The following is an 18,550-nucleotide window of genomic DNA, read 5'->3' as shown; positions in this document are numbered from 1 at the left end:
CCTTATGGAACTTTTGAAAATTTATCCAATATCCTCAACGGTCTCTAGAGCACTCTTTGAGAACACCAGATTTATAGTAAGTTTCCCATTATGGGTCATGGTTGGTTAACTGGGTATCACAAACAAATATTCTACACATATATGCATATATACTCCCTGTATTTCCTATAAGAATTATAATTTTTCAGGAAATTAGAATACAGTAATGTACACTTGGATTTGAAGGAAAACTGAAGGGATTAACTTCATCTCTCTTCCTTGATTCAGAGGGTACTTCTGGGTCCTGCAGTGCCGTTTTTGTAAACGAGTGCATTATGTTCACATGTACAGAAGTCTTGGATTATACCACATAATTTTTAGTTAATAAAGTGGTAAAGAATCCACCTGCCAGTGAAGGATGCTCAGGTTTGATCCCTGGGTCAAGAAGATCCCCTGGAGAAAGAAATGGCGACCTACTCCAGTATTCTTGCCTGAAAAATCCCGTGGGCAGAGAAGCCTGGCAGGCTAAGTCCATGTGGGTCGCAAAAGAATAGAACATGACTCAGTGGCTAAACAGCAAATAACAACAGTAAAGTGGTAGGTAAACCACTTGTTACTGTAGCGTGATTGAGTGATATATGTCAAAGATAAATATGATTCTCTGCTACATAATTGAAAAATTGCCTTAAAAGTGAAGGACAAAATCATCCACCAGGCCAACACATTGAATTTCAGAATCATAAGGAAACTAATACAAGTACTGATGCAAAACACTGACTCAGGAGACCAATGCAGGAGAATTAGATATTTTTTAATGGCCTGGGAAAAGACTCTTTTGCATAGCTTGAGTTAAATTTTGCTATCAAATTTTTTTAATTTGCATTTGATACTTCTCATTTCCTATTTTATATCATTAAAGAGATGGCCCTCATCTGAATCTATTAAGGGATCAGATTATTTTGCTCTGTTGATCTCATCCACATTGGACAAACACGATCCACATGTTTTTCCTGTCTTGTTTATTTCATTGTATAAAATCTAAGATGTAAAACGTTATTTCAATAGTTCCCAGGAGGACAGTTATAATAATCCATTAGATTTCAGACATCTTATTTTCAATTAAAAAGACTAACATTCTTCCTAAATATTAAGGTGAGTCCTTAAGGCCTAATCACAATTCATTTCTGTTGAAACTTAGATTAGCTGGCCATTTTTTAACATGGGACAAAATAATGTGACCTGATAGAATTAAGAACTGTTTATTCTCCACCTCATTACAAAAAGGATATGAACTAATAGAATGATTTGTTCCTGTAGAATATTGTTTATTCATGCAAGCATGTATTGGATAACTCCTGGTTACTGAGCCACTTCCCTGGTGGCTCAGTGGTAAAGAATCTGCCTGCCAATGCAGGAAACAAAAGTTTGATCCCTGGGTCAGGAAGATTCCCTGGAGAAGGAAATGGCAACCCACTCTAGTATTCTTGTCTGGGAAATCCCATGGACAGAGGAGACTGGTGGGCTACAGTCCATGAGGCCGCAAAGGAGTTGGGCACAACTTAGTGACTAAACAACAGCTGGGCACTTTGCTAGGCCCTGGGTTATAAAGGAAAAAAAAACAACAACAATTCTTGCCTTCATAGCCCAGCAGCACATATATGCCTATAAATAAAAATTGCTTTAGAGTATGATAGTTTTATAATAAAGATAAGTATGGGATATATTTATGGCACAAATGGAACAATACATTCTCCTTAGGGAATCAGAATGACCTGGTCTTGAGGAATAGGTTGGGGTTTTCTAGGATGTCAAGAAGGGTAAGAACATTCTAGGCAGAAAGAACTACAAGTGCAAAGCCCTTGCATGTCCAGGCATGGCTTGAAGATGAAAATGGAGAGCAGTTGGAAATGATGTTGAAGAGTGGGTAGAAATAATTTTGCTAAAGGTCTGTAGCCAAGTTAAGAAGCTCAGATTTCTGGTTTTCCAGGTATGCTCTAGCATGCCAGAGTATTCACAGACGCACCTGAGGTGTTGGTGGGAATGTAATCCAGCCTAACAGGTAGGAAGTTGCTCCCACTCCTGTTTCAGTAGAAACCACTCAGCTTTACATGTGTGAATGGTTTAAGTTGGACTTCATTTTACTCAACAAATGTTTATTTAGCACATACTGGGTGCCAGGCATTGTGCTGATATACACAATTCCTCTTTTCCCAGTGCAGAAAACATTCCTTTAAAAAAGTTAGAGGGGGTGCGCGCTTCGGCAGCACATATACTAAAATTGGAACGATACAGAGAAGATTAGCATGGCCCCTGCGCAAGGATGACACGCAAATTCGTGAAGCGTTCCATATTTTAAAAAAAAGAAAAGAAAAAAAAAAAAGTTAGAGGGGATATGTGTATAATTATGGTTGATTCGTGTTGTTGTATGGCAGAAACCAAGACAACATTTTAAAGTAATCTTCCTCCAATTAGAAAATATATTTTTTTAAAATGGTAGAAAATATTCCTTAAAATAAGTTAGAAATCCACAGCTATATTTGGTGGGGAAACTGACACTGTACGATGTCAAGCAAGAGAGTGATATGATCAGATTTGCTTCTTGGAAATCTCACTCTGGTTGCAGTTTGGACAAAAGATTAGAGAGTAGGGAGGCTGGGCAGAAAAAGAAGTTATGAAATAAATAGAACTTGAGGTACATTGAATGTGGAGATGAAGACAGTGGCGTAATAGAATAAGTCCCAGGCTTCTGGCTTAGATCTCCCATAAGGAATCTAGGAGAAAGAGAAGGGGACTGGAGTAGAACCCCTGGGGCTCTCAACTTTTAGGAATGCTGGAAGAGGCAGTGAAAGAGAATGAGAAGGAAGAGAGAGAATGAAGGAATGAATGAGAGAGAAAAAATAGGAAAAAGTGTTACCAACGAAGCTTTGGTCACAAAATTTCAGGAGGGGAGAGATCAGTATTGTCCAGTGCTATCAGAAAGACCTGTAAGATAGACAAGAAGTCTTCCCTTGATTTAGCAAATGGAGAGGCTTGGGTGACTTTAGCAGTATCATTTTCAGTGGAACCCAGATTGCAGTGGGCTGAGAAGTGAGGAGGTGGAGAGAGTAAGACTCGAATATAATTGGAATGTATTCAGCACATATGTGTACATGTAGCTGTGTATCCACATATCTGGGATATTTTAAGAGACAAATTTATTGAGAAGTGTTTGAAAATGAATTTGTTTTTTCAGGGTACTGGAGGATTTGGAGTATCAAGGAATTGTGAGATTCAAGTCATGCCTTTTTAGTTATTATATTTTTCTATTTAGGACATTCACATTCCTGAATGACAGGGCAACCTTTGTTTCAGTCTGACTGATACCTCAATCACCTGTTCCGGAGTGCTCAGGAAACACATAGGGTTTTGTTTTGTTTTGTTTACTCATTGGAGATTCTTTAAGAAACTCTTCCCTTTTTCATCTTTCTCCATCCTTTTATTTATTCTTGCTGGAACTGAGTTTTCCAAACTCAATGAGTCACTCAAAGCTGTTTCCCCACCTCTCTTTAAATGTATCTTCAGCATTCAACAGTAGTTTTTCATTTGCCACCTGTGGATCATCCATTTGTTAGGTGAAATATTGTTATTTTATTTTCTATTCCACAGCTGGATTCTATCAGAGATGTGCTGGTGACCTTTTGAGAGAAACCAGATGTGTGAAGTTATTAGCCTTTGGGGATGACTTTAAAATGAGAAATGGCACCATATTCTCTAAATAGTTGCTGTTTCGTGCTTTTAAAACATCATAACTTGCCATCCTCTGGCCTGTAAGTTTGATGGCGAGAGGAACAGGTGGAAAGATCTGGTTGACACATACCTCTTCAGGGAGAGCTAGAAACCTGTATTTGTTAATCCATGGAGTCACAAAGAGTCAGACACGCCTGAACGACTTGATTGTGTGTGATTGTGTTCTTGAGTTTGCTACTACTGTCCAGTGTGGGGTGGGAGAAATATATTAAATCCCAGTATGTGTCAGATTCTCACTCTGGAGAAAGAAGGGTCATACCACACCCATGAACCACACAGGTGGTTCATGGGGGAACACATCTATTTAGCAATTAAAGGGAAGTTCAAGCTAATATTATAAAATGTTTCTGACAATTGGGCCTGTTAAAGTGTGAAATGGCCCTTCAGGAGAGTGTTGCATGACACAGCTCCACCTGGCCACAGTATTTATTAGTGAGTATGAGGGTCAGGCTAGGTCTCCAGACAGGGACCAGCCTGGTTCCTTTGGTGCTTTATAGGTTTTGACATTGATCTTAGGGCAAAGACATATAAATCTCTACTTCTGATCTTTTCAGCTTAATTTACCAGAAGATTCATGTTCCTGACTATTCCACATACCAGCTCTCTCCGCCCCTGGGAACTCCTCCTGAACATGTGCTGTTACGATTTCTAGTCTGCATTCGCTGATTATATGGTGCCAAGAGCTGCTGACTTATCTTTCACTGCTAGGCCACCTTCACTGTCACCTGCCTTGGTTTTTACTTTCTCCCAAACATATAGAATACATTTTCTCTAAACAGTACCCAAACCTAGATTGTCAAAAGGAAGTTGACAAAAGGATGCTGTGCTACACGCTGTGAAGGAGCTAATCAAAGCAGCTTTTTAATTGCTATAGTAATGATTTAGATGTGCAAAAAATACTGAAGTTAAATTTGCATGACTAATTAATTAAGCAAAGCTCACAGTTGACAAACATAATTAGCACATCCAAAATTGAAACCACATCTTGGTCCTCTTAACTTGGAGCCAAAAAAGACAATGTGAAGCACTCAAAACCCCCTTCTTTCCACTATCTGCAGGTCTGGTTGCCAATTCGCATATTTAGGTTTGTTATGCATGGAGCGTGGTTAATTGCAAAACATTCCTGAGGTTCTCACTTTTTTTTTTTTAACAGAGAAGTCTCATGAGTTTTGGCATGTTTGTTCAATCTTTTGGCAGCTATATTTTAACTAAGAGTGGAAATCTTCTCAAATGAGGGGAAGATATCTCTGTATCTATCCATTATCTCTATCTGTCACCTATCTTTCATCTGTTTATCTATCTTTCTATAAATTGTTGTTAGATTCAGTTTTTATGCTACATAAATGTTTTATATGGGAAAGAGACACCTAAAAACTATGTAATGTCAGGTCAAGTTACCATGAAGCTCTACCAGTAGAGCTATATGCAGCTTTCTGTGGCAAATTCTTGAAGGACCAAAGTAAATACAAGTCTCCTGGAGTCCTTTCTGAATCAATGCCATGCTGTGTCTGAGGAATTAGGGAAAATATCCTTTCTGCCACTCGCTCATGCTCATCCAGTGGGTGATACACTTTGTCACTTGGCTACCAAAGAAGAATTGCTGTGTTCAGGGTGAAATGGGGAAAAGTCACTTCTATAAATTAGACATCTTTCCTCTTTCCAAAAAGCAATGACCTCAGTTGGACTAGAGACCAGTATCTCAGTCAGGCACCATATTCTGTTCCCCATGGTGAACCCTCAAATGCATCTGCAAAAGTAAATTCTCATTCTTAAGCAATCACAGCATATGAGTGGTAAATGTCCCTTCATGCAAATTGACTCTTGAAGTCCCACACACCAGCACAACACACTTTATGCATTCATTGAACCTGTGCTAATGGAATGTCTCTTATGTGCCAGACACAGTTCTGGACACAGGTCATGGCATGTCTGATAGCAGAAGACTGGACTTCTGCCACCTACATGTGTGTGTCCATGTGTGCGTGTACACACACATCATGTGTAGAGTTACATTTGTTTCCTTTTAAGAGCAAATGTTCTGATTCTGTAGAGTTAGTAAGAAATATTCATCCTTAATACACAGATTGCAAGAAGGACTTTATGATTACTGTTATGAAAACTTTCAAAAAAACTAAAGAGTACTGAGGACAATACTGTGAAATACCAATGGAGCCATCAAGCAGAATTTCCAAGTGATATTATAATATTTGCTTCAAATTTATTTTAATTAAAGAAGTAATGCTTTACTGATAAATCTTTGATGTCTTCTTTTCTCATACTTATTTCTTTACTTCTGTTTCTTCCCAGAGGCACCACTATTATGATTCTGCTGGGCAGTCATCCACTATATTGTTTATATTTTACTAGCTATAGAATCTGCTTATTGTGTATGTAGCATTTTGTATACATTTGGTAAATTCTCCATAAATGTTATCATGCTGTACACATTGTTCTATTATTGGTTTGGGACTTGATCTATTTTAGTTTGTTTTAGCTGCTATATATTATTCCATTGTGTAAGCATACCTCAATTTGTCTCTTTTTCTACCTGTGACTATTTAGAGCATTTCCAATTTTTCTTCCTACTATAATACAAACAATACTGAGGAGACCATCTTAAAAAATACTAATTTACATAGGGGAGAATTTTCCTAAAGTGTATGTCTAGAAGTAGACTCATCGGGGTGATGAGAAATGTGAAATGAGAAATGTGAAATGTTATTCACATTTTCAGATATTAATATTGTTCTCCAAATGGTAGAACATTTTACCAGCAATATATGAGTCCTCCTTATCTTTGCCAAAATTTGTCATTGTCAGACCTTTACATTTTTGTCAATCTGGTGAGTTTCCTTGACAGGTGAGGCCTAGCACCTTTTCCCTTGGGCCTATTGAGCTTTTGAAACGTGGCTAGTCTGAGCTGTGCTGAAAGAGTAAGATACACACCAGATTTTGGAGATTTAATGTGAAAAAAGAATGTGAAATGTCTCATTAATAATTCTTATATTGATTACATGTTGAAATGATATTAATTTGGGTATCTAGGTTAAATAAAATATATTATTAAAGTTAATGTCTCCTGTTTCTTTTTACTTTTTTAAATGTGCCTACTTGAAAATTTTAAAATGCATATATAGGTTTCAGTAAATTTCTATTGGACAGCAGAGGTCTAGAAACTCCAGTATAATACTAATACTCATAGTGAAAGCAGACTTCTTTGTTTTATTTGTAACTTCTGTGGAAACACTGCTTTCCGATGTTTGCTTTTGGTATTTTGTAGCTATCTATTTTTTTGTTGTTAAATTTATTTATTCGTATATTTTTAAATGAAACAAAGATGAATATTTTTAATGACAAAAGGTACAATTCATGAAGAAGATAGACATCATAAACCATTAAACACCTAACAGCAAAGAAGCAAAGACACATAAAGCAAAAAATCAGAAAAAACATAAGGGAAAAGAAAAAAATATATAATCATAGTGAGACATATTAACATTTCTCTGAGAATATTGTATCAAGTGCAGAAAAAATAAGAACAGAAGCATCTTGAATGATGTCATTAATTGAGGCTATCTATTAAGGAAATCCTCTACTCCTACATTGTTGAGAGTAATTATAATGAATGACGATTAAATTCTGTTGTTTTGACTGCATCTATTAGGATAATCATGTAGATTCTTCCTTTAATCTTTTGTTATGGTCAACTATACTGGTTAATTTCTTTTTTTAAGTGTAATGTCACCAGAGATAAACCTACTGGCTATTTTGTGCTCTTTTATACCCTTTTGGATTTAATTTGCTTAACTTTTATTTTTACTAGGGAATTTTCCATGTATATTCATCGGTGAGATTGCTCTATGATATTGATTTTTTGAGGGGGGTACTTGCTTTATTGGAACCAAGTTCACACTATAACTGCTGCTGGTAATAGTTAGCATTTTTTTTTTTTTTTTTGAGCACTTACTAGTGCCAGGAGCTTTCCATGCATTACTTACTGACTCCCGCAACAAATTTATAAGATAAATTGTTAACCCCATTTAATAGAAGAGGAAGCTAAGCACAGAGGGGCTGGTAACTTGATTAATGGTGGCACTCCATTTGGGGCAAAATAGAAGACTAGCTATTCCAGGAAGACCCCCTAATACTAAAATGCTGAATAAAACATTTTAAAAAAATCTTAAGATGCATCGTGGGAAGAAAGTAAGAAAAACCTTAGATTCCCTTGTTGTTTTTAATCCTTTGAGCTTCAGTTTCAATAGACCCGAATGGGGAGTAGAAGAGAAAGCTGAGGTTTTGAGCAAGATGAGGAGTTGGATTAAAGACCTCCAGAATGAGTCCAGGACCTGAAAAGTGACCATTTAGTGATTAAACTGGAGAGAATCTACTCCTCTCGTATTCTCAAGGTAGGCAGAAAGGAAATGTGCCTGTTGCAGCCTTGGCTCTAGGTGAACGGCCGGGGGAGCAGAGGTGAGAAGGTTCAGGGTTGGTATTGCCCACCCATCCTAGGAGTTTTGAAGGAGCGCTTTCAGAGAACAGCTATTTTCACTCTCATTCAGTCTAAATCTTTTATAATTCCCATTTAAGTTTATTCCTTAACCTTTGATTATTTAAAAGTGCAACATCATTTCTAAATATAGGGTGTTTTATTGTTACTGTCTTTTCTTCTTGATTCTAATTTAATTGCATTGTCAGAATATGCAAACTATGTGCTGTTGACTTTTTGAATTTTGTTGAAACTTCCTTTGTGACTTAATTTCGTAAATATGCCACATATACATCAAAAAATGTATAATCACTATTTTGGGGGGTGTAGTGTTCTCTTAATGTAGCTGTGAAATATATCATGTTTGTTAATTGCTTTATTTGGTTTATCTATCAGTGTCTAAGAGAGTTGTGTTAAAATCTCCCACTATAAATGTGAATTTATCCAATTTTCTTTGTGATTATATAATTTTTTAATTTGTGCATGCCTGTACTGTATTAGTAGATGCATACAAGTTCATGATAGTTATATTTGCTTGAAGACTTAAAAAAACTCATTTTAAAGTAAAGGCTTTTGTCTCCATTTATGCTTTTAGCCTTATTTTCCGTTTTATCTGCTATCAATATTGCTCTCTAGATTTGTTTTGATGTTGTTTAATCTTTAAGTCATGTCCAACTCTTTGCAACCCCATGGACTGTAGCCCACCAGACTCCTCTGTCCATGGGATTTCCCAGGCAAGAATACCGGAGTGAGTTGCCATTTCCTTCTCTAGGAGATATTCCCCACCCAGGGATCAAACCTGCGTTTGAAGGCAGATTCTTTACTGCTGAGCCACCAGGGAGCCCTTATTTTGTTAGTATTTGCCTTTTCTCATCTCTTTATTTTTAACCTTTCTGTATTTTCTTTAGGTCTGTCTCTTGGAAGTAGCCAATTACTGATATTTCTTTATCCACAGTTATGGCAACTTTCTTGAACAGCTGAATTTAATCTGTTTCCATTGACTGTGATTATGACATAGTTGGACCTATTTCTACCATCTTATGTTACTTGCAAATAGCAATTACCAAGCTTTTTACCTACTTCTTTTTTATCCTTTATTGCTCTGTTTGAGATTTATACATTTTTATTATTCTTTTCTCCATCTCCTCCCCAGCAGTTGAAAATTTTTTGAGCCTGGGTATTTAAAAATAATTTCTTCACATTTTAAACATACACATTAAGCTTTCCATCACTGCTTAGTTTCTCTGTTCTCCTTCTGAGAAGACGATGAATTTAGCAGATTTTAATTACCCACAGAATCCTTCCTTGAATCTGCCATTTTACTGTCATGTAGAATTTTAATTTTACCAGTATTTAAAGTTACAAAATTAGTTGCTGTTGTTGTTTTGATTATTATCATTAGCAACCAATACCTAAATAGATTTACCAATTCACTTTGTTAATTTTTTTTTTGCTCATTATGCTCGTTATAGCTTACTCCTTCCTTCTGGGTTCATTTTTCTTCTCGCTGAAGTATATCCTTTCATGACCTACTTCAGCTGAAGCAGCATTGGTTTTGCTCTATAGACAATTCTCATTATTTTCACTCATCATTTGGAAGCTATTTCCCCACTGTCTGCTGGCGTCAATTCACTGATGAGAAGCCTGCTTTCAGTTTAATGACTGCTTCTTTGTAGGTAATCTGTCTTCTCTCCTGGTAGCATTTAGGATTTTCTCTTTATCCCTGCTGTTCTGAATTTTCACTATGGTATGCTTAGATGTGGATTTATTTTTGTTTTTCTGTCTCAGCAGTTGATATAAACATTTCCTCTGGGGACTCATGTCTTTCTTTACTCTTCAGCCTGAAAAATTCTTAGCCATTCTCAGCTGTTAGTTCTTCCAGTGACGCCTTTCTGCACTTCCTTTACTCTCTGCTTCTGGAATTCCATGAGGTATTCACTGGAACGTCTCCCACTCTTTCATGTTTTCTAGTTTTCTATCTCTTTATAATAGTTACTATCTTTTTATTTTGAGATTACAAATTTATATATGTTCAAATTAAGTAAAGTAACTTCCTTTACCACAAAAAAGTTGAGAATGTTTTGCTGACCTGATGTTCTGTCATTCCTGTGAACTTTGGTGGACATTTCCTACACATTCAGACTTTTTCCTATATGAATATAATGCAACCATCAAAACCAGGGAATTAACACTGACATATTACCACCATAAAATATTCAGGCTTCATTCCACTTTCTCTGAATGTCCCAATAATGTTCTTTATAGGAAATGATCAGAAATTAGTGACATTTAGTTGTCATGTCCCTTTAGGTCTTCTTCATTCCCAAACTGTTCCTCAGTCTTTCCTTGACTTTAATGATCTTGATTCTTTGGGTATTTAGAGACCAGTTATTTTGTAGAATGCCCCTCCATTTTTGTTTGTCTGATGTTTCCTCGTGACTGGGTTTAGGGTATGCATTTTGGCAGGAGTGTCACGGAATCAGTGCTGTGTTCCCCATGTCAATATGTGTTACTAGTGACGGTGTTAACTTGGATCACATAGCCAAGATGGCGTCTGCCAAGCTTCTACACTTTAAAGTTACTGTTTTTCCCTTTGTAATTAATAAGTATCTTTGGGGAAGATACTCTGACTATGCAAACATTTTGTTTCTCATCATACTTTTGCCCAATAATTTTTAACATTTATACATAATTCTTGCTGCAGCAATTAGTATGCTAATGTTTGTCTGCTGGAGATTTTCTTATTTTCCCTTATTTCTTCTACATTTATTAATTAGATTTTGATTCTTAAGAAAGAGCTGGGCCTTCTCCTTTGTTTATTATTTATTTTCATTTTTGCTTTTTAAATGCATTTAAAATTTTTGTGGCAAAATATATATTATACATAATATACCACTTTAGCCATGTTTAAGGTACAATTCTGTGGCATAAAGTACATTCAACTTGTTGTACAAGCATCACAACCATCCATCTCCACAAATTTTTTTATCTTCTCCAACTGAAAGTCTGTACCCGTTAAACACTGATTTCCAACTCCTGCCTCTACCATCCTATCGATATTTTCTGTCCCCATGAATTTTATTACTTCAGAAATGTCATATAAAAGTAATATTACAATGTTTGTCTTTCTGTAACGGGTTTATCCCCTGCTTGTGCTGTGCTGTGCCTAGTTGCTTAGTCACGTCCGACTCTTTGTGACGCATGGACTGCAGCCCACCAAGCTCCTCTGTCCATGGGGATTCTCCAGGCAAAAATACTGGAGTGGGTTGCCATGTCCTCATCCAGGGGTTATCCCCTGCTTAGTTTTGCTTGACTATTTAGATTAATATTGAATCATGGATATTTATTTTATATCTTATGGATTATAAACCATTACTATTATTATTTTCTTTTTATTGTTCTCATTGCCTCATCTTTGGCCATTGGGAACTCCTTCAGGTTGGCTTCTGTGTCACTTTTTTGAGCATTTCTCTACTTACCTTAGAGAAGGAAATGGCAACCCACTCCAGTACTCTTGCCTGGAAAATCCCATGGACAGAGGAGCCTGGGGACTACAGTCCATGAGGTCACAAAGAGTCGGGTACAACTGAGCAGCTAAACAATAAACAAACGACACTACCTCTCTCCACAAGGTGTTCCAGGCTCATCTTGTATTTTTCCTGTCCCAGCTCTGAAACCAGTTACTTCTCCAGGTAGCCCTGGTCCCTGTCAAAGTGTTATTTAGAAACCTGAATTGTGGCACTAAGGTGTTCTTACTGCTACTGGGTATCATTTTTTCCAGGTTCTCTCAAGTGGACAGAACAAGGAAATGTATGTATGTAGACAAACACACATGTACACATATACTTACTTATATCTGTGTGGTCAGGAAGATCCCTTGGAGGAGGAAATGTTAACCCACTCCAGTATTCTTGCTGGTAAAATTCCATGGACAGAGGAGCCTGACAGGCTACAGTCCATGGGATCACAAAGAGTCAGACACAACTGAGTGACTGAACATGCATGCAGAACCACACACCCATCTGTATATGTATTATAATCCAAGAATGAATACTGATACCAACTCCAATTTAAAATTAAATTCCAATTTAATGCTATAGGGTTTGTTCTGGCCTTCCCTTTTCCTGAGTTGTAACTTCATTCTCTGATAGTAGGAAAGCTGGCTCTCATTATCCACAGAGTATATAGTACTGTGAAACTGTACCATAGTTCTAAGAGTCAGAGTTATGGAAAAAGATGTGTTCAGAGAAATGTTGCTCCTACCATCCTTACTTCCCTTTTCCTGCCCTCATTTTTCCTCCCTATTCCCACTAACAGCCAGAAAGTAACCATGCTCATTAGTTACTGGTTAATTCTTCCTGTATTCCTTTTGCACAAATGAGCAGATATATGTTTTCCTATGTTCCCTTTTTTTTCTTACTTGAAGTGTAGTATACTGTAGATACTCTTTGTAATTTTCTCTTTTATTTTTTTGCTTAACAATATATCCTGGAAATCTCTCCATATCAGTTTGTAGAGATTTTCCTTATTCTTGTTTCCAGCTACACATAATGTAATACTCCATTGTGTGGATGTATCATAGTATTTCCAGCTACTGTTCTAAGTATGGGCATTTATATTGTCTCTACTATCCTGCAACTACAGTGTTGCAATGAATAATCTTGTGAATCTGTATTTTTGAATTGTCAGAGATGTATCATCAGGCTAGATTCCCAGAAGTGGAAATGCTGGATCAAAAGGTACATGCATACGTAGTTTTGTTAGATATGGCCAAATTATTCTCTGGAAAGGTTATATCAGTTTGCCTTCCCGTCAGCAATATATGAGAGTGTCTGTTTCCCCACAGACTTGCCAAGAGGCTATGTTGTCATGCTTTCAAATTTCTACCCATCTAATAAGTGAGAATTGGTATTTCAGTGTTTTCATCTGCATTCCTCTAATTATGAGTGAGTTTGACCATTTTTGCATGTTTAAGGGGCTTCTCTGTTAGCTTATTGGTAAAGAATCCACCTGCAATGCAGGAGGCCCCAGTTCAATTCCTGGGCCGGGAAGATCCCCTGGAGATGGGATAGGCTATCCACTCCAGCATCTTGGGCTTCCTTTGTGGCTCAGCTGGTAAAGAATCTGCCTGCAATACTTGAGACTTGGGTTTGATCCCTGAGTTGGGAAGATCCCCTGGAGAAGGGAAAGGCTACCCACTCCAGTATTCTGGCCTGGAGAATTCCACGGACTGTAGTCTATGGTGTTGCAAAGAGTTGGACATGACTGAGCAACTTTCACTTTTAAGGGCCACTTTAAATCATGGTCTCTGTGTGTCTGTTCATTTTTAGCCTATTGTCTCTCAATTTTTAAGAATTCTTTATATATTAGAAATGTTGTTTTTGTTGTTCAGTTGATAAGTCATGTCCAGCTCTTTGTGACCACGTGGACTACAGCACACCAGGCCCCTCTGTCCTCCACTAACTCCTGGAGTTTGCCCAGCTTCTTGTCCATTGAGTCAGTGATGCTATCTGACCATCTTATCCTCTGTCACCCCCTTGTCCTCCTGCCCTCAATCTTTCCCAGCATCAGGGTCTTTTCTAATGAAAAGCATCTGACCATATCAGGTGGTCAAAGTATTGGAGCTTCAGCTTCAGCATTAGTCCTTCCAATGAATATTCAGGGTTGATTTCCTTTAGGATGGACTGGTTTGATTTCCTTGCAGTCTAAGGGACTCTCAAAAGTCTTCTCCAGCACCACATTTCAAAAGCATCAATTCTTTGGCTCTCAGCCTTCTTTATGATCCAACTTTCACGTCCGTACATGACTATCAGAAAAACTATAGCTTTAACTATACAGACCTATGTCAGCAAAGTGATGTCTCTACTTTTTAATACACTGTCTATGTTTGTCATAGCTTTCCTTCCAAGGAGCAAGCGTCTTTTAATTTCGTTGTTGCAGTCACCGTCTGCAGTGATTTTGGAGCCCAACAGAATGCAATCTGTCACTGCCTCCACTTTTTCTCCTTCTATTTGCCATGAAGTGATGCGACCATGCCATGAAGTGATTAGAAATATTAGTCCATTGTATGTGGTATGTGTTGCAAATATTTTCTCTTTTGTCAAAGTCTTTTAACTTTGTTTCTAGTGTTATTTCTTTTGCCATATAAAAAATTTTCTATGTAGTCGCATTTATTAATCTTTTCTTGTAATACCTCTGGGTTTTGGACCATGATTAAAAATCTTTATCTAACCTAAATAGACTAAATAGGAACTTGCACGCTTTCTAATATGTTTTAATGTCTGGTTGAGCTATATCCCCCTCTTACCATGACCTCATGGTTTTTGTTTTACAGTATTTTTCTGGCTATTCTTGCATGATTGATTTTCCATGTGAACTTTAGTTTCAGCTTATCTAACTCTATAGAAAATCTTGTTGATATTTTTATTGAGTTACATTTATAACTAAACTTAGGAAGAGCCAACATATATATGATGTTGCATCATCCTATCCAAGAAAAGAAGAAATCTTTGCATGTGTTCAGGTCTACCTGGGGTCTTCAGGAATGTGTATAATATTTTATTTTATTTATTTTGATTGCGGTATCAATTGCTGCTATATTTCATTACTCACTGGCATCTTGCTGTTGGTGTAAACTTCCTGGATGTTTTTTACTTTATTCTTGTTTCTTTGTCATCTATGCTTCCATATGCCATTTACATTTCTGTAGTCAATACCATTTTATAGTCTTGTCCCTTGCTTTTCATGACAGAGTTTGTAAAAAGGCCACCTGGAAAAGAGTCTTATCAATGGGAATGTAGGCCTGGGTTGGAGAATCTTGGAAAGAGCTATAATCTATATGCCAGAGCCTGGGTGAAGTTAGAGTGGTCTTAAGTGATCAGTTGCACAGAAATGAGGGTTTATTTATAGACCGACTCCAATAAGATTTGGCTGGTGACAGCTTGAGGTATGGGAAAAATGGGAGAGTAAGATTAGATAAGTGGGCAAGAAGCCCAGGGTTGGGCGGTGTAATAATAATGTAATAGAATGAGCATGGACTCTGGAGTCAGACAATTTGGATTTGAAGCCAGTTCTGTCATTTCCTTGTTAAGTGGAGCTTCAGTTTCTCATGTGTGATAGATATTAATAGTACCTATCTCTGGGTTGCTGTGATGATTAGAGATGATGCCCTTAAACCACTTAGTCTCTGTGAGATATAGATATGGACATATAGCTATGTGAGTCATCACATCATATCACATAGACCAGACTAGAATAGACTATGATAAGTATATGAGCCTGTTATCTATAACCTGAATTCTCCTGCTCTTCCCTCATTATCCTGGAACTATGATATACCTTTTAGAATTTAGAGATGTGGAGAAGAGCAGGTCATTACCCTTCAGGTTTTGGACTTTTGTTTAGCAGACTGTGGTTCCTCACGTTGGACAGAAAATTGCAGGCTTAACAGAGGTCTTGGTGCCCACGTAGAGCTAACGGAAGATGAATTTGATGAGTTTGGGGGATCTTGTTCATGGGCATATTATTGTCTGGGGATCCATCCTCCCTGTGGTCTAAGCTTTTGATTAAATTCTTGACAATTTGAGCCTCATGAAACTATTTTGCCTTTGGCTGGTGAACAACCAATGGTGGGGAGGCAGGATTGAAAGAATGAATACTTTGGTTTTTATTCAGTTGGCTGAAGATTTTGTCATTTGCACAAGTATATATTTAGTGGGAAGGGGGTTAAGGGAGAGTTGGATAATAGGTCATCTTAAATATCTACATGAACAGCTAAAGTGCCAAAACTTCAGATAGGGGATTGAAGACATGATAAAACTTGCAATTCAGGGAGGGGTTAAAGGGCTGACCCCCATTCTCTGCTAGGGCTAGCGTATAAGCATAGATATACCATAGTATTTCCAGCTAGTGTTCTAAGTATGGGCATTTAGGTTATATAGGGTCTAGCTTCATAAAGTTAGTGGAGTTAAAAGTGTGATGGAAAAGGCCTGGAACTCTTAGGGATTCCCTTCAATGTCAGAAGTAAAGGAGTGCCATTTAGTAAATAAATGTAGCTCTTGCTGACAGTGAGAAAGGAAAAGGAGAAGAAAGGACAAAGGGAGGAAGAACTGGCATCCGCAGTACAAAATTAATCAATAAAGTGAAAGAATAGGAAGTTCAAAGAGTCACAAAAAAAAAGAGTCAAAATCAAGTGTCATTTTGCTTAATTCAAGATATCTGGTCAGCTTATCACTGGAGAAAGAGAACACTGTGAATAAATGAGTATATGGAGAACCTTGATTGTCACGTTAACTATCTCTCCTCTCTCCTCCCATCATTTTTACTAGATCATGTGAAAAGTTTAAGTTTGCTGATTTGAGTTTCATCTTCTTTTGTTTTCTCTGCCCTGAGTGTGAAGAGGCTAGTGAACCTTAAAATAGCCAAATGGCAGAAAACCAAGGGAATAGGGACAAGCTTAAGTGCCTGGCCTAGATAATTAGTCTTTGAGTAATCTAGAATGGGGTGCATTATCATCTTAATATTGGCACAGTAATTAGACTTAGAAGCTTTCAACTATGATGCTATAATTTGTGTGTGTGAATGTGGAGTTGGATAGTTTGGGGATACTTTAGTTTTTAATTTAGTAACAAAATAATTGAAGATCAAACCAGTCAATCCTAAAGGAAATCCAACCCTGGCTGGAAGGACTGATGCTGAAGCTGAAGCTCCAGTACTTTGGCCACCTGATGTGAAGAGCTGACTCATTGGAAAAGACCCTGATGCTGGGAAAGATTGAAAGCAAAAGGAGTAGAGGGAGGCAGAGGATGAGATGGTTAGATAGCATCACGGACTCAATAAACATGAATTTGAGCAAACTCTGGGAGATGGTGAAGGACAGAGAAGCCTGGGGCGCTGCAGTCCATGGGGTCGAAAAGAGTTGGACATGACTTAGTGACTGAACAGCATTTTTTAAAAACATGAATATCTTGGTCCATATTGCTGAGAACTCTAGAAACATAAAGCTGAAACTTAACAAACACCAGTGCAGTGACCACAGGTCTATTGTTTTACTAAGGAAGTCCTACTCCCTTGTTATTTTAAATGCATACGATGTGTCATCCCCAGAGCGGTTTTCAGACTCACTGTGTTTTGAGACACAGCTGACTCCCAATTATAAAAGTAAAAGCAATTATCTGTATTCTCACTGTGCATTTAAGATTATAGTTTTATGTTTATTTATAAAAAATAACACAAACCAGGCAAATGACTTACTTAAAATGCACCATGTGCTCAAACTGATTTAAAGCAATAACAACAGTCATATCCACCACAATTCTCTAAAATGTTCCTTTTCCTCCTCTGCAATTTGAATCCAAATGTTCAGTCTTGATTTTGAGGTCTCTTCTAAGTTTTGTGACTTTCTGGGCTCTTTGCATATTAGAGATGAAAGAAAGAAGAGAGAGAACTAAGAATCCCAAACTATGACATTTTAAAACTCAAGTTTTAGAGTTGTTTTGGTTAACAACTAAGATTTCTATTTTGTTTAAACTGAAGCTACAAATTCAGTTGTTAATTAAATCACCCACAAAATGGAATCACTGTTTTTCCAAAACAGCTTGCTTATCCTACTTAGCATAGAATGGGTTTGTAATTCTGTAGCTCCCCTATTTTACAGAACCCAGAAAAGGTAATGCCTCCTTAAAATAAAAGAAACCAGATGAAATATGATTTGAACAATGTGCATATTCTCTAATTAATTGAAACTCTTTTAAAGTAATCATCTTTAGGGATGGGATGGCAAAGAATATTTACAGTATTAAAAAAAGTCATGTTACCTTTAGCATAAACCATAAAATTAAAAATACCCAAAACAGAACACAAAAACTGCAAAACTGTTGCCTAGTAGGGTCGACAAGTTTACCCTGTCTCACAGTGGGTCTAGCTGAAAAGTAAAAATTCCTAAAACCTTGGTGATTTTCTACCAACTCCAAGTTCTTTGGAAATGAAATTTAACATTTACACTCATTCTTTTCCATCCCTTAAACTTTTGAGACTTAGATATGTTGGTCCTGTTCTAATATTTTTAGTTCTTATACTTATTTTGTATATATATATATTTTTTACTTCATTTTTTGATTGAAGAATAATCGCTTTACAGTATTTTGTTGTTTTCTGTCAAACCTCAACATGAGTCAGACATAGGTATACATATATCCCCTCCCTTTTGAACCTCCCTCCCATCTCCCACCCCATCCCATACCTCTAGATTGGTAACAGAGTCCCTGTTTGAGTTTCCTGAGCCATTATTTTGTATATATT

At 37.1% G+C, this 18,550-nt stretch overlaps 1 non-coding gene across 1 annotated transcript; it reads left to right on the top strand.

Moving 5' to 3' along the window:
• The first annotated feature begins 2,227 nt into the window (after nucleotides 1-2,227).
• Nucleotides 2,228-2,334, top strand: LOC122421763. The gene has a single exon (XR_006263581.1). It is a non-coding gene; the product is annotated as a U6 spliceosomal RNA (small nuclear RNA).
• Nucleotides 2,335-18,550: the final 16,216 nt, after the last annotated feature.

Source organism: Cervus canadensis, chromosome 18, assembly GCF_019320065.1.
Source record: "Cervus canadensis isolate Bull #8, Minnesota chromosome 18, ASM1932006v1, whole genome shotgun sequence".
Lineage (NCBI taxonomy): Eukaryota > Metazoa > Chordata > Mammalia > Artiodactyla > Cervidae > Cervus > Cervus canadensis.
This window is presented reverse-complemented; position numbering and strand designations above follow the sequence as displayed.